Genomic DNA, 19598 nt, shown 5'->3' with positions numbered 1-19598 from the left:
AAGGATCTTAACTCTGAGCCCAATTCTCTGAATCTGGGCGGAAAAAATGCGCTGTTTTTGCTATCTCAATAATTCAGTGCAGGACTTCAATGAGCCATATAAGGTAAAATCTGCTCTTTTTCTGAGTGTTCATGCCACTCTGCTATTGTTTCCCATCTGCCAACAGGCTTTAAGTATACTTTTATAGCTGTCGACAATACCATACCGGCATTACAGAGAAATATCTTGCATGCAGAGGTTGTGCTGCAGCTTCCAGGCAGCAGCTGTATCGGGGTGATGAAACGAAGCATGTCGGTGCGCCCCTCAAAATTCAACATTATGCAACATGCTTGTTAAGTGTTTTCACCCCTTCTGTACACTTTCTTTACATGATAGTAGTTACAGGCTGCATCTCAAAGGAAGTGTTAAAAAATGACACCACCTGTCATTTTAATAACTAGCCTTTGTAAGCCCTCAGCAAAGGCCAGGCTCCCGCTTGGAGTCATCTCTGTTTAAACAGGTACAACGTGGTAATGAGGCTGCCACAGGGTTTGTCTTCTACTACAAAACTCTACAGGGCTCGCTGCACCGTCCACAGCATGAAACATTATACTTTTAAACAACTCCATTTAGCAGAAGAAGAAGAAAAAATACAGAATGTCCATTTGCTTTGTAGCGTTGAAAATGCTCTATAATCTGACTCACTGTAGCCGCTGTAGACAATATACAGAACTTTATTACACTTTACATGGAGGTATTGTGGAGTGGAGAAGTTGTTAGGTGGTACATTGCAGTGTTATGAGGATGTATGAGGTCATTGCACGAAGAGTGTGCAAGAAACAGATCCTGTATCAGGCCCAGGGAAGGCAGTCATATTTGACTTAAATCCAGGAATTACACCAAGCCGTCATTCGTTTTTCTGACCTTTACACAGGCGGAGAGCAGACGGAGGTATGTGGACAGTGTTACAGTGTGTGTGTAAATCAATCCAGCGGGGTTCAGCATATCATCACGGAAGAATGCAGTTTTGCATTGTGCCAGGTTAGAGATTTAATACCAGCAACATGTGGAACAGGATAAGATGTAATGAGTCGGTGCTCCACAGTGCTGGCAGAGGTTAAGGTATGTGCTTTGATGATGAAATACCTTTATGGTTCAAGTTTTAAAACATTATTGCATTATAGCACCTGCAGGACTGCCCCAAAGTTGTTTCAAAAGGCATCTGTGCACTTGATAGTTATGAATAATTAAAGAGTTCCTGGAGATAGTCTGATGTAGTCAGGCTTCCTGTCTTTGACAATGTTGTGCCGTAACACTGTACTGTAAGATTCTGAGCAGATGTGAAGGCACAAAGAAAAAAAACCCTTTGTACACCACTGTACTTAATACAGTACCAAAGTGAATAAAATAAGAACTTTCATCAGACAACAGATTATGTATGTTCAATATAGAAACTTTGCTTTTTGTCAAAGTCTGAAATTGTGACTGTATTGCTCCCCAGGTACAGTATGACATCAAGACTTTGTGTCTCATGGAGTCGATGCCAGTTCCCCAGATGGCGTTTCAACAAGGCAAATCAACATAAAAATGAGGTAATCCTGACAAATCATAAACCCACCAAAAGCTGCCAGTCACTTTCACATCACTCATGTTATACAGTACAACTTGATTCACTTCTAGAAGCTTATAAAAAACCTTACAAATCTTGATTGATTATTATGATTACATGCACTTGATGAAGGCAAAAAGTTAAAGTGACACTTTTGTGACATAGTTTGCATATTAAACACTCGCCCATTGTAAATTTGAGAGGTGCTGGAAGCAGCAAAAAGATTTCTTTTGATTGGCAAGAATCTTGTTTGTGTTGATTTCATAGCTTTCAGTGAAGAGACTAGTAGTAGTAGTAGACTGTAGTGTCAGAAGTATACACAGTGGTCATCCATCCTGGTCAGTGGAGGAACAAAAACAATAAAGAGCACATGACTTTTCTGTAGATCTTCACCCTTTACCCATCTGCAATATTTGCAAAAATAACTGAGAGCTTCTTTTTTGTTTAAAATCAACCTCTGTGTGTCTGAAACTCTAGCAGTCAGGTTCTCACTCTTCTGTTTGTGAGGTGACCTGTGTGAAATCAGGTCTGATGGCTTTATGGGGGTTTCGGGACTTCTGGGAAATGGCTCTAATTGGATTAAGACTGTGACCGCTCTCCCAAAGTCCCAAAGTGTGAGATGAAAGCCATGAAATACCAGCAAGCGGGCCGTGAACAGGTTTTTTTCAGCAGTTGCACCACTGGTTTAACACAGTCTGTTTTGTTGATTCGCGACATTCAATTTACAAGACTGTTAACACCTGCTATGAATGACTAAATGATGTTGTTAAAGCTGAATGACTTCAGGATGAAGATGTATTCTTTGTGTGTTGCTATGAATTTGACTCTTCCAAAATATCCAAACTTGCTTAATTTTGCTTATTTCCTTGATATAGTTATCACCTGAATTTGGGTTTTGTATTTAGGTAGGAGAATATGTGTGATATTCTCTATAAAGAATAGATAATTTATAGGAAAACAGTTCAAATACACTCTGGTGGTTTTGTATTTTGTGTTTTGGTCTCATGAGAGATGTGGGTGAAGAAGAGAGGTTATGAGTAAAATAATTTACTGTATTGGTATTTCATAAATTTAAAACAAAAGTGAAATACTCTCTCTCTTTTTTTAAATATACTTATGGGTCTGTCTCTTAGAGGCCTTAAGGGGGCACTGCAGTGAATCAGATCAGTCTCTATGCAGTGATGGAGGGTATGTGTCACTGCTACAGTGACACAGCCTTCATACTAACATTACCACATGGCAGACTGTCACACATAAGCCTGGACTTCTGAGGATGCTGTTCTCTTTCTGATTTCAAATGTAGGGGCGAGTGTGAAGGGAAGAAAGAGGGTGGGTTAGAGTTAGCTGCTGTAACATGCGATACATGAAAAATAGAGACAGCTGACATAACACAGAATAACCTAACTGAAGCCAGAGCTGACGTAGGACTGCAGTCACCTCAGTGTCTGTCAGGACTTCACTCTACAAGCATTCATATGATCGATATTGACGTAACATGAACTAGGAGAGCTCTTTGGGGGCTGCACGTCAGCAGCCGGAGGGTTTGGCTGAAAGACAGAGGGTGGAGAAGTCCACCAAACTGTCTTTTCTCACCAAATATGTGCAGAAAAACTGCTTTTGTAGGCCTCATATTACAGTAAAAATGATGAGAGTCTCACTTCCTTTCAGAGTTTCCAAGTCATTGCTTATTTACAACCACTTACAGCTAATTAAACAGATGGGGTGTTGATATGGAGCTGATTTATTGTTTGATTGGGATTTAAAAATAACATGTTTCAGAGCTCAAAGTTAAGGTTTTTTTTTCACTTGCCTGTTTGGACAAGTGGGTCAGAAATCTACTTGCCCAAAGTCAATTTTTACTACAACAAAGACTAAAGTTAATTCTCATGTTTAATCTTTATTTAAAAGCAGAAATGGAATGTAATATTCAGAACTATGTTTTCATTAGTGTATCGTAGCATTTATTCACAGACAAATAAATTGTACACACACTGTCTGCTACAGCTACGTTCACAGCTATAACGCCACTGACAAACCCACACTAACCGTGACCACAAACACACAGTCTGTCGGACCGTCGCTAAAGTTTTGCCAGGCGACAGAGTGCCGTTACGCCGGGCAAACACACAGCTGACAAGCTACTAAACTAAACTAAATGATGCGGTGGTGGTGGTGGACTTTTACTGGGAAAGTGGCTGCATGTCCTCGACACTTCATGCAGCACCGTGGCTGCTAACGATCCCAGACAGGTGAACTGGGGACTCATAAACTGCAGCCGGCGTACCGCTAAATGAGACGCACTAATCTTGTCGGTTAGCGGTTCATAATCGGTTAACGAGGGTCGGTTATCGATTACATTTTCTTTTCAAAATTATCATCCCTAGTATAATCACCTGAAACTAAGAATTGTGTTTTCGTTAGCTTAGAATGAGCTCTTCATATCTACATAGGGAGCGGGTCTTCATAGAGTCCACCATGTTGGTCTGCCATGTTTCTACAGTAGTACAGAACGGACAAACCAAACACTGGCTCTAGAGAGAACCTTTCACGTTTTTACGTTACCTGAAGGCCACCGTAGTTCTTCGACATGCTTGTGAAACTGCGATAACGTGAGCCGCCGTCTGACTTAAGTTGCTCCTAAAGTAGTGTTATTATGATAAGGATGGCCTCTGAGCGAGGTGAACGACGTAACCACGGTTCTGACCTGGGCGGCTCACGTTACTGCAGTCTTGGAAAGAGAGGAGTGAGCGGAGGGGTACTCAGTTGGTTGCAATCTGCAACCGCACCACTAGATATCACCAAACTGTACTTTTAAGTAAATTAATCTGGAGTTTCGCCCACATCCTCTAACGCCACCCAACTGAACACTTTTTCCAGGAATTGAAATACTCGCTGCTTGCACTTGTCTTTACCCACCGCCATTTTCTCGCGAGTGTCCTATCAGTACTGCATATGTGCAACTCTCAACAGAGATGGGAAGGAAGTGAGATGGTTCACTCCTTAGCTACTGCCTTCAGCTCCGGAAAACAATGTGTTTATTTATTTTTTACCAGTTGTGAGTGAGAGTGAGTTGCTAGATTTACTAGCCTGACGTGGCATTTTACTCGCCCCGGGCAATCAGTCAATCCTTATTGTGGAGCCCTTTGTTTACTGATTGAGTGTACACAATTTTTTTTTTATAACTGTAATGTAATCCCCAAGCTTGTACTTGGTATTTTGCATATATGGGTGGTGAATTCATGCAAATGAGGAGCCAAATTCACAGAAAGTAAATACTTAACTCAGCTGGAAATGGTATGATTATATATTTGCTGTACATTGTGATTGCATACATCTCATGCAGGGATGATGAAGAGAGAAGTGCTGCTCTTGAGGTTTCACCTCCTTCTCTCTCTCCCTCCTGTAGAGTCAAAGGGGGTTTGCATTAACACTTGGCTACACAGAGAGGGACTTTTTGAAACGTCTTGTTCTTGCCACGACTAAGAACAGTCCCAGAAAGCAATGGGATTTGCACGAACGAGGCGCAAACACTCAGGAACACAAGAGCAATGTTTCTGCCTCACATTATCGCGCAGACATCAGCTGCTCTTCACTCTTTAAGTGTCTCTGACGCTTTGGCATCTCTCTGTGATTGCTGAGAACGTATCTCATGAGCTCACATCACCACTGTACACCCTCGCGTTGTGACTTATTTATTTAAGTTTGTGTTCACATCACTTTTTCCACCCTCTGCATGTCACGTATTTATTTTGTTCATATGGAAACCGCAGCTGGTTTACATCCCGGCTGTGGAGCTGTAATCACAGTTTGAACCAGAAGATTTCCATATCTGTATTTGAAAATCCAACATATGAAATTGATATAGCGGCCCAACACCAGAAACAGTTTGTTCTAATGAAGTCTTGTTCACATAGACAACTGGAACAGTACCTTTTCTTTACATATTTTAAGTCTTGAACTGTTTTTTATTGTTAAAGCTACATATTAATTATTTTTTTTGGGCCAAAGTGGATTTGATGCTCATTGTGAGTATTATTGTGCTTCCAATAATTCATACAGTTCATGTTAGTGACTTGTTGAAAACCAGAAAACACAAGAACATTAATCTGTTCTTCTGGACAACTTTTCTGGCGTTTTCCTCCCTCCTGTGAAGCACCTGTAAGGACACCAGCGCCACCTATCTGTGCAGAAGTTGAGTGGAGTCCTGCCGGCCCCATGCCAGGCCTCCACCGCAGGCAGTTCTGTGTTTTGGCGTCAGTAAACCCCTGCAGGGTTATGTAACATCTACAGCAGTGGGCTGGTGATTTATTGTACAGGTGTTGGGAGGCTCAGAGCTGGTGGAGCTCCAGTCATAAAACAATGCTAGGGGCATGTTCACTGACGGGCAGGGTCAAGACGCACATGTGGACAGGTGGAAACACACGGTAGCCTTCATTCTTACATGTATGCAGATGGAAGACTTTCATACATGCACACACGTTTATTTGACGATTACATCTGAAGGACATGAGTTCTCTCTGGTTTCTCCTTGTACTCCATGTTCCAGTGCCAGGTGTTGTGCTGGTATGAAGGTGTGTGTGTGTAGGTGTATTTAATGAAAGACAAGGGAGGCCTGAGGCTTCTCTGCATGTCTCAAATCTCACAAATCTCAGAATTGTCATTTTCCGTAGTTTGTCTTTATGGTCTACAGAGGATTCTGGCTTTATTTTTAAGGCAAGATAGGAGGAAAGATGTCTAGATGATTCAGTTTGAACACTGCTTCCATGTGACTTTTTCCACAATTTAGAAGACTGTTGGTTTTATACAGACATACTGAACTTTCCATATGCTCCATAGTCTGACTCACTGGATGTAGACTGTAGGGTTTAAGTCTGCCATAGGCATTCTCCTCCCCTTCTGCTTTCTGCACTATTTCTATTTTGCAAGGGCACCGCCGCTGTGTCCTGTGCTAAGCGCCTCACAAGATAACTGTGATTGGTGTAAAGAAATACAAACAAGCCAGAGCGTTTTTTTAATCTCCTATACCAGAATGATAATGGGTGACCTTTCTTTAGCACTGACACAGCGCTGTGGAGAAAGATCTGGCTAAGGATGTAACGAGAACCGATACTTCGGTAAGCCGATGCCAAAATTCTGAAAACGTGACAGTGCTCATTTTTCTACAGTTACGGGGATCGGGACTCGAGACTAACGGCATACCGTCGTCCTGGGGACAATAGAAATTTTCTTGTTGTGTGTTTGTTTTTTACCGCGGTATTGAATTGGGTATCAAGAATTGTGGAATTTCACTGGTATTGGTATCAGCTATTAAATTTCTGGTATCCTAACATCCCTAGATCTGGCTATGCGCATAGCAGTAACATTCAAAGTACAGTTTAACAAATTGTTATTTAAAGTTCTGGTAGATTTGGCGACACATGTGGTTAGTGGTGGTAATAACGTAACATCTTAAGAATAAAAGTCCCAGAATTATGTTCGAAATTAGATGTTTATCGTTCATTGGGGGGAGGAAAGACATTTTAAGCATGGCTTCTTTGTAAAAAATACAACAGAAGAGAACCTTTACAAATCCCTGTAGCTGTGCGGACACAAATAGTTTTCCTCTTCCAAATGCTCGGGATCAGCTGTGTCATTGTCATGCAGTATTGAGATAAGATCCTTGATCATGAATGCCTTATCACCTCATTTCTTTTCTAGAGCTCTGTGAAATAATCAGTGAATCTATTCATTAAGAGATCTTAAACTTATTTCACGTTCAGCTGAAATTTAGTGGAAATGGAGACATATGATCTCTTTTCTTTAATCACAAAGCCAGGGCTGAAAGAGAAAAGCCTGCAGTTTAGGCATGAGAAGGTCCAATGGTGGGAATTAGGTGGAGGAGAGATCTCTGGTGTCTCTGAGAAGACTCAAGTATTTTCCAAGGTTTTTTAAGGGCGACAAAGCGCCCTGATCTCTTGGTGAGGGATGTAAAAGGCCTTTGATCAGTCAAGGAGATGTCTGTAGAGCAGACGTGCCAACTTAAGGAGGATCAGGTCTTCACAGATGTCTCAGCAATATTCCTGACCTTCAACTATATATTATGTTGTTTGCAGTTTTGCTTTGAAGCTCCCAAGTTTTTTAGAGCCTATTTCGTTCAGACACAGATCATCCTTCATTAGAAATATGAATATTCTGGTGCAGAGCCACACACACACACGTCAGGGATAATTGGACATATTTTACCTTTACTGAGAATCACTGCTGCCAATAGTATGAAAAATATCCAGAATGAAAACAAATGGAGACTACATATATTGTTGGAATTCTCAACCAGTGTTATATGTCCACAAATCCTTCATTAAGGTTTTAAAAAATCAGCTTTGGAGTTTATTTTCACAGATAATTTAAGAGTTGTGTAACATCATATTTTCTCAATTTGCCACAGGGCTGTGGTGGAATATGTTGGGCAGTTGTACAAATATGTTCTAACCTTGGACAAGTCTTCATCATGATGTTGACATGAGAATTGGAAACATTGTGGTTTGAAGCTAAAGGGATTTGAAAGAAAGATATGTCACGGATAAGAAAAGTGGTTTAAGGCCGATATTAACAGAGGGAAAAGCGGAGTAGCGTTTGGGTGCTAATGCTAATGCTGTCATCTCTGCTTTTGCTTTTGGCAGTCGAACGCTCTTGTATCCCTCCTCTAACCTCCCATCATCTGGAAGAGCAAGTTTTGCTTCATGTTATTTTTCACTTTGTTACACACTTGACGCCAGTTCTTTAGCATAACTTCTTATTTTTCAGTTGGCAAGTTTGGTTGAAAAGATGCTAATCCCCTTTTCTTTAAGAACCGAGACTTTGGCAAGTCAGCAAAATCCCTCGATGATTGAATGATTGGTAACAGAAGATTTTTTTATGCTCTCACTTCAAAACAGTGTGTATAAGAATTGCTTCAGAATGAAATAAAATAATCGCAAACATATGTGCTGATGAGTCATCCAGAAGCCAATCGGCCAGTTCCGAATGGGCACGCGCCCCGAACGGCCCCGTCCCGAACAGGCACCACACTAGTATTTGAAAAGAAATCTCTTACCAATCATATAATGACACTATTTAGTGCTTCATTGTGATTATTCTGCTTTGGCTTCCCAATAACATGGAACACAAACTGCATCAATGTTAGTGTTCGTGCTAGCTCTACATTCACACATGTTAGGTATGATTCTCTCTGCTATAATACCTCTTAACGTTTTTGACTCACAACCTTTATACGCTATACAAAGAAAATATCCATAGGAGTGCATAAACTCTGATTATTGTTCTAAATAGCTCTGTGTGCCATGTTGAATTATGTCTGTACTTTGTAAAGGGCCTCAGGCAAAGTGCCTGTTTGTGATTATAGTGTAGTGTAAAGGTTACCAAGATCATGTGAAACTTCAAACTTTTGTCAGAATAATGCAGATGTACAAGATTGTCCTCTGGATGACTGAAAAGTTGCAGTTTGAAACAATAAATGGATTGTTAATGCCACTAAATTGAAGTGGATGTTGGTTTCAAAACATATTCTTATACAGGGACCACTCTTTAACTCCTTATCCAAGTAACCTTGAGGTGTTGCAGCCTTTTTCTCACCAAAAATCTGGAATAAGTCATTTTGTGTACATGGGAATGTTTTCATTTTGCTTGTTCAAAGAATTGTGTTGAAGTAAAAATGGTTACAGTCTGTGCTCTTGTAAAAGTTTTATCAGAAATAATCACTGAAGTAAACTAGTTTTGACTTAAAGTCGACAGCTCTGAGTGTTTCATTAGTTTTGAGCTTGATGTACTAACATTAGTTGACACAAAAGATCCAACCCGATCTCACAGGAAGGCATATAAATAGCACGATATCACAAGGACATTCGGTGTGCCATAAGGACGCATTTTAGCCTTTTCACATGTCACTAAAGTAAACGTCACTAAAAAACAACGTAACTAACGTAACTTGCAAAACAAAACACCAGTCTCAAACAATGGTGTCCTGGTTGAAAATTCTGGTTGAAAGTCCTGTGTTTGTTGGACCCATCCACCTCCCTTCCCACCTGCCGTAAGCAGTCTTTCTCCCTTTTTATTCTACGCCATTAACTCTGAGCGTAGCATATTTACGCGGATGCATTTACATTGCAGTCAGTACAGACTACATGGCGTACAATTGATGCACCGAAAGCAAGAAAGACGTTCTTATTGCACGCCAAGATGAAATTGATATCAATCTTGCCATCTTTATCCTGGTAAGAAAGCAAGTGAGAACATTCATCAGAATATTAGAGTATTAAAAGATAGGCTTTCATACTGTCAACCTACTTACATGAGATGGGATGCAAATAGTGGACGATGATGTTGATGGCAAATTCTTCCAAGCCCATCTGACAGACTGACCTTCCATACTCTAGCTGATCGTAAATGCAGAATTCTTACATTGATTTCATATGACATTAAGTTGTTTTTAAAGATGGATCATTTCCAGTGTTGGGCAGTGCTTGAATTTTTTTAATCAGTTACTCATTACTCATCGTAATAAAAGCAAAAAGTAATGACATTACATTAATAATTACTCAATAGCAATACGCGTTGCATTACTTTTGTGACTCAGCACAGCTCACAACAACTCTAAATCCTCAGTACCCACACATCACATCCCTGTAAACGTGTAGAAGTAGAAAACATGATGGTTTAATAAGCAGTCAGTCTACATTTTCGAGGTAATTACTGACCATCAACAGATGGCTCAACTGTAGCCCCAGACGGTGACTGCACACAGCTCTCTTGAATTCCCGACATAGCAGTGAAGCGGTAGGGTTCACACATCCTCCAACAACAAAACCAAGTGATTCCTGAACATAGACTTACTAGTGACTAGCGTTAGTAAGCCAGCTAAGAAGACACAACATGTAAGTAAGACAACTTTGGAGTTGGTAGAGTCTAATTGCTCCGCGACACCTCCAAGACCTGTTTTTCCTTTGAACACAGAGAGACCAAACTAATACCATCTCTCCATCAAACTCCCAGTAACAAGCCGACCACATACAAATGTCCAAGTAGTACAATTTAAATTGTAATCCTTTACATTACTTGCTAGTGAAAACATTGGGAAGTACGTAAGGCTTACTAGTCATTTCTCAGGGGTGCAGTTATTCAGATTAATGCTGCCAGAACAAAGCAACTTAAAGACCAGATGACTGGCTCAGCAATGATGTTTCACCTCCAGTATTTTCTGTCCCCAGAAACACCTAATCCCTTATTTTCTTCATTTTTTTTCCAACTCTGGACGGTCTTTCCCCCGCTTTCCAGGGGTGTAGTTTGGAAGGGAACCTCCAGTTGGGGGGTTTTCAGAGATACTGGAACACTCAAGACAGCGAGTGTGGTTTTCCTGCTTGGATGGCTGTTTTTCTGCCAAGCCATGGAAATGTGCTGTAGCGTTGGGGTTTCTGTGATGTGATGCTGACTCCATTACAGCGTGGCTGTGCGTCAACCTCCGGGAACCTTCAGGGGTCGAAGCTCCGGGCCCCATCAATCTGTAACAACAACACGCTGATGGCTCAGTAACACAACATATGATTCAAGAGATTAGCTCGCCTCGGCCGTTATTTTCCCCTGAGAGATAGCAGTGGAAATGTTGAAGAGATCAGAGTCTATGGATACTGGAACAAGTGAACAGCAATATGGAACATGGATGCCGTCATTGGTTTTCTTTGACTCTACATGTAGAGTATATTATGGTCTTTAATGGCTAAATGATGGAATCAAGTGAATAAGGGTTTACAGTTATAACGTCATGAGAAAAATCTTAACGTACCCCTGTAAAGATTTGTTGTTGTACTAATTATACCACAACACAGGGATCATTATCACTAGCTGTTTCATATAAGTGAATTAAAAGTAATGCTTCAGGTATTTTACATCCCACCAAGAACACAACATCAACAACCTGAACTAGGAGGGGGTCTCAGCACCGCATTTTTATGTGGCCTAATGAGCAGCTGTCCCCTTCAAAGCTGTACCTTTTTGGTTTATTGTGCCTCATGCATTATGTGTGCTTTTCATGTGATAGATATAGTATTATTATATGGTTCATGTCCCTTAAAGGGATAGTTTGTGTGTTTTGAAGTGGGGTTGTATGAGATACTTATACATAGTCAGTGTATTACCTGCAGTAGATGACGGTCGGCATGCCCCAGTGTGCAGAAGTAGACAGAAGTACCAGCACAGAATAAAAGCGATGATGTGCGATTTCTTTTAGGTGGCTAAAATATGTTTTGCTGCCGGCCCCGTCCACAGCAGTACATCGCTTTGCTCCCATGGTGGTACTCCTGTCTGTTCCTCCAAACTAGGAGCGTGCCAGCCGTCATCTACTGTAGATAATACACTGACTACGCATACGTACCTCATACAACACCACTTCAAAACACACAAACTATCCCTTTTAAAACGACTGGTGTGTTCCATAAAAGTCACCTTGATTTGTGAGTGTTTACATCCTGCCGAGTGCAGACACAGACTTCACAGATCAGTTTTATGACAAACCGCTACCAATCTTTACTTTTCTGACAGGGAATATCTAATATTTGCATGAAGGATTACTCTTCATGGGTGTGCATGAAATATATTGAAACAAGGCTGACCTTATGACAGAGTTGTTTTGGCGTATTAATAAGCATGTGCAGCCAGAAAGCACTACTTTATGAAGGAAACCAGCAGGGCGGCTTGAGTAATGTTCTTCAGGGTGCTGTGGTTTTATGAGTCCTCCCATCGTTCTTAGACAAAACACTTAATCCTGAGACACCAGTGCTTTGAACTGCATGGGGTGGACTTTGGTCATCCTGTCTGTGCTGTCTTCCAGGAATCTGCTGCTCACATGTACAAGCACACAGTTTTTCTCTCAAGAATGACAAAGATAAAATTTTAGAAGCTACAGCTGCACTTTTACAACGTGGAGGGATAGCATTTGGATCCGAAACCTCTCTTTTTTTTGTTCTTTTTTTGTTAGTGGTGTGACTCTAGGGATGGCAATATCAGTCGGTTTTGATTGATACATCTCAGCATATTCTGACTTTTCCTCTAGTGCCACCAAAACCATTTGTAGTTTTCAGTGATATGCCTTGACAATTATTGGATGGATTTCTGTGATATTTGGTTCAGTCACCCATAGGATGAATTGTGATGATGCCCTGACATTCCTCAGCCTCTGTGCTTTGGTTTTAGTGCTAATTAGCAAAACGCTAACATGCTAAACTACAGTAAGATCCTGAACATGGTAATTATTATCTGGTAAACAGCAGGTGATGTTAGCATGTTGGTAGTAGCATTTAGCACAAAGCTCTGCTGTGCCTCTTGCATCCGTCTGACGAAAGACGTTTTCACGTGGAGCGATCGAACCAGTCACAAGACTCCACTGATGACTTATTTGAATCTGCGGCTTGTTAACAGTTTAGCGATTACGCCAATTCTTTCACAAACATGTTGAATATTAAATACATTACACGAACTTTGGCACCAGACAATAATAGCTCCACACCTGCCATGTTCCTGGAATGGCGATGAGAAACCCCTCTGCTTCGCGTCGGGGTGCGGCATCGCCCTGTCGGGGTTTCTTTCTCAACAATGATTATCCCTTACATATTAGAAATAAGACACAGATTGGAGTTTTTCACAATGTAGCATTTAGAGCAGAATAAAATACGTGTCTTGCCTGCATTTAGAGAAGCCTCCATCTTAAACCTGGAGAGCTTATTGGTCGGCTCCCTGCCCCAGAACAGTCTCCCAACTTGTCTGTTCTTACTACCAGGTGCTTTCAATAAGTTTCCCTCAGACTGAAATGTCCTTACATGGCGCTCTGCTGAGTCCAAACATTACTATTATACTCGTTCTTTTCTTCCAAAATAGCAGAATAAAAACGCACTTTTCATCACCAGTCGTCTGAATTTATAGGGAACTGGCTCACTTGTTTAACGGGCAGATCAAACCACAGCATGTTCGAGTACAACATGATTCTCTCAGTGCCCCGTACTTTGGACTGAAAGCGGAAAAATGAATGAAACTCTACTCAAGCGGTGACTTTATAAGGCTGGCATCAGATACGTGGTTTACTTTTCCCCATAAACAAATGAAAACAAATCTCCTCTAAGACAAAACTGTTAGATTTTAGATGATGGTGATTTACAGGTCCCGGCTCTTTAAGTGCCCATCTGTCTAACAGCTTTCAGAGTGTCAGAGAGAACCACATAAACATTTTAATCACTATAGTAAGCCTGAAATAAAAGTAAATTGATGATTAATCCAAACAAGTCGAGAAACACACATCTGTCAGATCTGAAGGTGATTGATTCCCTCTTTAACGCCTCAGTGTGCTGGAACAAGCAGATCCCTCACCTCAGTGGGGCAATTAAAGAGTATAGAGAAACATTTGGATTTGGTGATTGTGATCTCGACTCCATCGCACTCGGCAGTAAACCTCTTGAAAGCACACCAGAGATTACATATGTTGGCCAAAAGGATGACATCATCAGCAAACACCACGGATGCAAGCAGATGTTTCCAAAGCAGAAAATGGGACTCATGCAACAGAGCATTTTCATATTCTTATCCTGACAATTGTCTCACTTTCTTTGACATTTGCTCATAAAAGTGTTACGAGTCGGTCGCAACTAACTAGACAAACGTGTCATAAATTGTAAAATTGTTGTCACTCCAGCGGCACCACCCACAGAAGCACAGTGATTTCTTTACCTTTGCCAAACCCATGAAACCCATGTAGAGGACTGTAGAAAACTTCCATGACTCGTTGCATGCACTGCACAAGATCACCACTGTTTGTCTAGTCATCACTCTGGATTTTGTCGTTACACTTCGGTCTACAGTTTCCATATTTTGTTTGTTTGAAAACATCTGAGTAGCACATTTCTGGTTCCTATTATGATCCAAATGATGTATTGATTTCGTCAAACTTTTAGTACTAAACTATCAGCAGTGAGTCTTTCCTTTTATGATAAGATTTGGACCACTTCAGCTAGACCAATGAGGAGTTCAATGAGTTTTATTTCAATGGACTCCTACAGTTATTTCCTTACAGAAACATATTGTGGGCATTCTTTGAACTTCAACCTCATCTCAAATATCTCACATCAAAAGTTAGATCACGTGAGCGTTGGTTTAATGTAAATTTGAGAGCTCACGCACTGTTTCCTCTCCTTTTCATGAGCATATAAGCAGGTACGTCAGTGATGTTGAGGTTTTGAAGTAATCCCCACATAAGGCTCAGTCAACACCTGTGAGAGCGTTCACGTCCCTTCCTGCAGCTGAGTGAGGCTCCTCACTCTTCTATTCTCAGGATGTGCAGGAGGAGTAGGATGTGGGTCAGGGCGCACCGCTGCAGGCATGTGTATTTTCCATCGCTCGAGTTATATCTGTCAGTGGATCAGCTGTAGCTAAACAGGCATTAACTGTTATTCATTTACCACACAATGGCTGTTAAAGGAATTTGAAATTGTGTCATCATGATGAACCGGCCTACATGTTGCTGAGGAGTAATGGGAGCGCAGGTTATGTAGGGCCTCACGGGCGACGTCTTGGCTTTCACGTCTTCCAGGCTGTAAGTGCTCAATTAGTGCCACAGTTTGGCAACAGATTTTACACACTTGACTCGGTTACCAAGGAAGTTCAGGAAATGGCACGCAGGGTGGTGGCTGCGTGGGATAAGAACTGGCATCCAGACTAGTCTGTTGGGTTCGAGCTGCTTCCTGCTGCCATGTACACTCATGTGTTATTGTTGAATTTGAGAGGGCTGTTTTGCAGTTTATTTCAGGCAATAAGAAAGTAGCTTGTTTAGAATCCAAGCTTGGTTTTAATGATTTTCCATGTTACGTAAAAGGAACAGTGTGTAACATTTAGGGGGATCTATTGGCAGAAATGGACTATTATATTAATAAGTATGTTTTCTTTAGTGTATAATTACTTGAAAATACGAATTGTTGTGTTTTCATTAGCTTAGAATGAGCCGCTTATATCTAGTGAGCTCACCGCCAGGTTTCTATAGTAGCCCAGAACGGACCAACCTAACACCTGCTATAGACAGGGCCATTCACATTTTTGCGTCAGCCACCATAGTTCTCTTATAAGCTTGGCACACGTGAGAAATTTCAGTTGATTGCAATCTGTATCCTCACCACTAGATACCACCAGATCCCACACCTTTAACAATATATGTCTGTATTAATATTGTAATTACAAAACTTTTTGTTGCTGATTCAACTCACTAACAGTAATTCAAAGGTCCTCGTTTCATACAACTAGGGCAGCAACTAACGATTATTTTTGTTGTCGATTAATCTGACGATTATTTTCATGATTAATCGAGTCTATAAAATGTTAGAAGATGGTGAAAAATGTGGATCCGTGTTTCCCAAAGCCCGAGATGACGTCTTCAAATGTCTAAAACTCAAAGATATTCAGTTTACTGTCACAGAGGAGTAAAGAAACCAGAAAATATTCACATTTAAGAAGCTGGAATCAGAGAATTTTTACATTTTTTCTCAAAAAATTACTCAAATCGATTATCGAAAAAGTTGCAGATTAATTTAATAGTTACCAACTAATTGATAAAATGTTGCCGCTCTATATACGACCATGGATTATGTATTTGATATCATCATACTCAACAAGTTACTGTATTGGCCCGAATATAAGACAACCTTGATTTTCCGACAACTCCTCTTTCCAACCCCTGTTTTTGGAAAAAGAAGCACTTTCATACGACTGGGAAAAGTTTCCCTCAAATAGTACAAAGATTAGATAGTCCTCATCCTTGAGCCTTTTCTCTCGTCAAGTGAAACATTGAATTCTTTTCTGAAGGCAAAACGTAAATTCCACATTTGTGTAGCTCATCTCTCAGTCACATCCTTACAATCTCATGTCCTATCCTTTTGTCTTTTTGATCTCCTCATCATGGCATTATGTGACACCGGTAATTCTTGTCTGCTTAACAGATGATTCGGTGCCCTACGTATAGGTTTCAAAGAAACCCCCAGGTCATCCAAACTTGTTTTGGAGAGAGAGCCAAACAGTGACCTTTAAAAGAGAAATTATTGCAGACTTTTCAAGTGTGCTTACTTTAGGTTTTACCTCCAAAAATGCTGTTTAGATAATCTGGACAAACTGATTCACTGATTTCCTGTCCTGATGTTGCAATCTTCCCAAATCTGTGCAAACACTTTAGTAAATACAATATTATTATAAATACCATACGATAATACGATAATACTTTGTCAGACAGGTCTGAAATTTGTTTTGCATCACAGCAGCTCCATTTGCAACATCACAGAAAGGACAAAGACAAGAAACAAGGATACATACATTTAAACATTACAATCACAGAAGACGATGTTAATGTTAGAAATGGTGTCCAAAACTACTAAAAACTAGATCCAAGTTTTAATAAACTAACATTTTCTTTTAACTTAATATACAATCAAATGACTAAACCTACACTTCTTTTGAGTAGGAACGCACCGATACCAGATCAGATATTGGGCCGATACTGACTCAAATAGCTGGATTGGATATCGGTGACAATGGGGCCGATCTATTCAATTCAATTTTATGTTTATATACTACATACATTATATACTGGAACTTTAATTCCTGTTTAAGTTTTGACCGATTTGTTGCTGCATTAAAAAGGTTTACACCTGAATTGTAATACCTGTTAGTTTTGAAGATTTTTTTACTAAGTTGCTGGTGTACGCGTTATTATTTCAACAATAAAAACAATTAAATAAAGTTATATCTATGTATTCATTGGTCGCATTTTGTTAGGAAAGCAGTGTTTAAGTCAGGCCTGATGTTGTCTTACACATAACAAAATGATCCCAGTGACTTCCACACAGTAAACATACAGCTTATTAATGAATACACTGGTATCGGATTGGTACTTGGTATTGCTATCGTTATCGGGACTGAAAAAGTCGGATCTGTGCATCCCTACTTTTGAGATGCACATATTGCTTGTACTGCAGACTAGTAATGACGGGGATAGGTGAACAGTTCCCAACATGCTGCATTTTTTTCACAGAAGAAGGAAGGTCCAAGACACTCTTCTAGCAAAAAGTTCAAAAGTCTTCTTCAGGGTGTGTTTTATGCTGCAACTCCAAGAATAGTCATGATAAGTGTCCACCATTTTGCATTTTCTTGCATGCTCTTACATGCTTTTCAATGAATATTTAGAGTGTTTCACTGCTGAAGCCTACTCAGCATTTCCACCACTGTCTGTAAAAGGTTTTACAAACATGTTTAGCCTCATTAATTGAATGGCAGGATTAACAGCATCAGTAGTTGGCAGCGAGTCAGCAGAGAAGTGAGTCAGTGTATCAACACAGTAAAATTCCACTGGCTTCATCAGGTCACCTACAGAGCATCACCTGAGGGCCTTCCTGTCTTGGGTAGTAAAACTGATTCGGACATGTGTGGGGTTGCCCTTTATAGAGCAGGAAGCCTCGCTCAGGCCGAGGGGTCAGTCCTCCCAGAACATACTTAGTAAATCAGACAACACATGTTAGACCACGGGCTCGCATTTACACGTGATTGTTCTTGGGAGTTTCTTAATGTATGCTTACTGAATAATTCTTTAGTGACGCTTGCAATGAAAACATCTGCAGCCTCATGCTTGGTTAATAACAACAAACGAAGCCTGCGTTTAAAGCAGCATCTGCCATCATTTGTTTCAGTTCAAAGTCCTCAAATGACCTGTTCGTTTCACAATTGATCAAACACAAAAAGTCCCCATGAAAACATGCTCATGCGCCAGCACGGACAGACATGCTAATGCTTGTGCTCTTTCTCTATTGTATTGAATCCAAGTCTTAAGCTTCAGCGTGCTGTAAATGACCACATTTTGGCATGTCGTGACCACTGGCTCATAAAGTATAAAGGGTTGTAACAATTTATTTGATTTACATACATCGTTATTCCCAAATCCTATAATGTCACGACGATGTGCTTGTTTGTTTTTTGGAGATAGAATAAAAACTGTTTTAATTTTATTATGCACTTTTGATGTATAAAAGCTGAATATGTGAGTCTCCTGGAAACAATTTTGGGGGAAAAATAACCTTAGATATTAGAAGTAAAAAGTAATGGCAGTGGTGGTGGATATCAGGTTGTAGGTGGGGGGGTTTCGATGGTGGTCGCACACTTGCACCTGTGAAAAACCAGGAGACAATGAGCAGAACCCCCCTCACCTGTATTAATAGAAGATGTGCGTTGAATCCAATAATGAATGCTCATAAAGGTCATATGATTATTAAGCACATTGTTCTGTGATCACAACCCACCTCATGATTGAATCACTATAAAAATGATGTGATTGGTAAAATAATGAACATTTGCATCTCCGTCGTATCTGCCGTGTAACTTGATTGAACCATCACCCCTCCTTTTGGGTGTCTTTTCAAGTGGAGCTTTTTTTTTTATTGCAAGCCATGCTTTTATATTTTATTCATATGACATGCCTTCAACCATGTTTCTCATTTTGCTCTGATGGCGGAGATGAAACACAAATTGCAGGCTGTGCTGAGAGCTCCAAGGCGCCGAGGTTTGGCGAGGCAGAACTTTACAACACTGGCAGCTTTCAAGCCTTTTGGTTCTAATTAACTCTCCTCTCTGCGAGACGGACACCACGTCCATTTATGTCAAAGCTTCTTCGGTGGTTGTAAATCATTCAGGCCTTAATATCTTTATATCTGTTAATTACATGCAAAGGATATACTACTGAATATACCGATATATATATATATAATAGGATATATACCGCTGACATTTGGGGGTGTTCAAACATGAGATCTGTGTTTTGCCGTACTTACAACCTATGACGGATGTTTGAGTAAGTGTTGCCACATTGCATCATTTGGTCTCACTGAACAACCATGTGGTGACCTAAGTCTAAGACACTCGCTGTGTCTGTTTGTTTACAGCTCTGCATCCTCCATCTCTCCTGCTTTAG

The 19598-nt window shown here is 40.5% G+C and overlaps 1 protein-coding gene across 4 annotated transcripts in view; it reads left to right on the top strand.

Moving 5' to 3' along the window:
• Positions 1–19598, top strand: part of stk36 (serine/threonine kinase 36 (fused homolog, Drosophila)) — an 89335-nt gene that overhangs the window by 7215 nt on the left and 62522 nt on the right. For 2 of the 4 annotated variants that reach the window (XM_037748341.1, XM_037748340.1), the window contains one exon: positions 1481–1571. The exons of the other annotated variants lie outside the window; for them this stretch is intronic. The gene's annotated coding sequence lies outside the window, so the exon portion shown is untranslated. The remainder of the gene's footprint in view (positions 1–1480; positions 1572–19598) is intronic. 4 annotated transcript variants of the gene reach the window in all.

Source organism: Sebastes umbrosus, chromosome 17 (genome assembly GCF_015220745.1).
Source record: "Sebastes umbrosus isolate fSebUmb1 chromosome 17, fSebUmb1.pri, whole genome shotgun sequence".
NCBI classification, from domain to species: domain Eukaryota; kingdom Metazoa; phylum Chordata; class Actinopteri; order Perciformes; family Sebastidae; genus Sebastes; species Sebastes umbrosus.
The sequence above is the reverse complement of the archived record's forward strand: the minus strand, read 5'-3'. Positions and strand labels throughout refer to the sequence as shown.